Consider the following 1,669-nt stretch of genomic DNA (forward strand, 5'->3'; position numbering starts at 1 on the left):
TTGAAGGGTTCTCAGGATCATAAGCTTCTTCTTCAGATGAAGCATCCTTAGTACTGCTTGGTGCATTTTGCATTCCAGACAGACTTTGAGAAATCATATTGACCTGTTGGGTCAATATTTTGTTTTGAGCCAATATGGCATTCAGAGTGTCAATCTCAAGAACTCCTTTCTTCTGACTAGTCCCATTGTTCAGAGGATTTCTTTTAGAAGTGTACATGAATTGGTTATTTGCAACCATTTCAATCAGTTCTTGAGCCTCTGTAGGTGTCTTCTTCAGATGAAGAGATCCTCCAGAAGAGCTATCCAAAGACATCTTGGACAGTTCAGAGAAACCATCATAGAAAATACCTATGATGCTCCATTCAGAAAGCATATCAGAAGGGCACTTTCTGATTAATTGTTTGTATCTTTCCCAAGCTTCATAGAGGGATTCTCCTTCCTTCTGTCTAAAGGTTTGGACTTCCACTCTAAGCTTACTCAATTTTTGAGATGGAAAGAACTTTGCCAAGAAGGCATTGACTAGCTTTTCCCAAGAGTCCAGGCTTTCTTTAGGTTGAGAGTCCAACCATGTTCTAGCTCTGTCTCTTACAGCAAAAGGGAATAGCATTAGTCTGTAGACCTCAGGGTCAACCCCATTAGTCTTGACAGTGTCACAGATTTGCAAGAACTCAGCTAAAAACTGATGAGGATCTTCCAATGGAAGTCCATGGAACTTGCAATTTTGTTGCATTAGAGAAACTAATTGAGGCTTAAGCTCAAAGTTGTTTGCTCCAATGGCAGGGATAGAGATGCTTCTCCCATAGAAATCGGGAGTAGGTGCAGTAAAGTCACCCAGCACCTTCCTTGCATTGTTGGCATTGTTGTTGTTTTCGGCTGCCATTTGTTCTTCTTCCTTGAAGAATTCGTTCAGGTTCTCTAAAGAGAGTTGTGCTTTGGCTTCTCTTAGCTTTCTCTTCAAGGTCCTTTCAGGTTCAGGATCAGCCTCAACAAGAATGCCTTTGTCTTTGCTCCTGCTCATAAGAAAGAGAATAGAACAAGAAAATGTGGAATCCTCTATGTCACAGTATAGAGATTCCTTTAGGTGTCAGAGGAAAAGAAGAGTAGAAGACAGAAGTGGAAAATTCGAACTTATCAAAGGAGATGGAGTTCGAATTTTGCATTAAGGGATAGTGTTAGTCCATAAATAGAAGGATGTGAGAAGGAGGGAAGTGATTTTCGAAAATTAAGTAGAAAATTTGGAAACATTTTTGAAAAACATTACTTAATTTTCGAAAATGAAAGTGGGAAAGAAGTAAAGTGATTTTTGAAAAAGATTTTAAAATTAGAAATCAAAGAGACTTGATTGAAAATTATTTTGAAAAAGATGTGGTTAAGAAGATATGATTAGTTTTAAAAAAATGTGATTGAGAAGATATGATTTGAAAAACATTTTTTTAAAAAGATTTGATTTGAAAATTAAAAACTTGACTAACAAGAAAAGATATGATTCAAACATTAAACCTTTCTCAACAGAAAAGGTAACATACTTGAAATGTTGAATCAAATCATTAATTGATAGTAAGTATCTTTGAAAATGGAAAAGAATTGAATTTGAAAAAGATTTGATTGAAAAATTGATTTGAAAAAGATTTGATTTTGAAAAGATTTTGAAAACTTAGAAAAAATTTGA

General features: G+C 35.4%; 1 non-coding gene across 1 annotated transcript; it reads left to right on the forward strand.

Annotated features, from left to right (window-relative positions):
• The first annotated feature begins 367 nt into the window (after positions 1–367).
• LOC112718794 (small nucleolar RNA R71) lies at positions 368–475 on the forward strand. The gene has a single exon (XR_003161122.1). It is a non-coding gene; the product is annotated as a small nucleolar RNA R71 (small nucleolar RNA).
• Positions 476–1,669: the final 1,194 nt, after the last annotated feature.

The sequence above is a fragment of the Arachis hypogaea genome, chromosome 10 (genome assembly GCF_003086295.3).
Source record: "Arachis hypogaea cultivar Tifrunner chromosome 10, arahy.Tifrunner.gnm2.J5K5, whole genome shotgun sequence".
NCBI classification, from domain to species: Eukaryota; Viridiplantae; Streptophyta; class Magnoliopsida; order Fabales; family Fabaceae; genus Arachis; species Arachis hypogaea.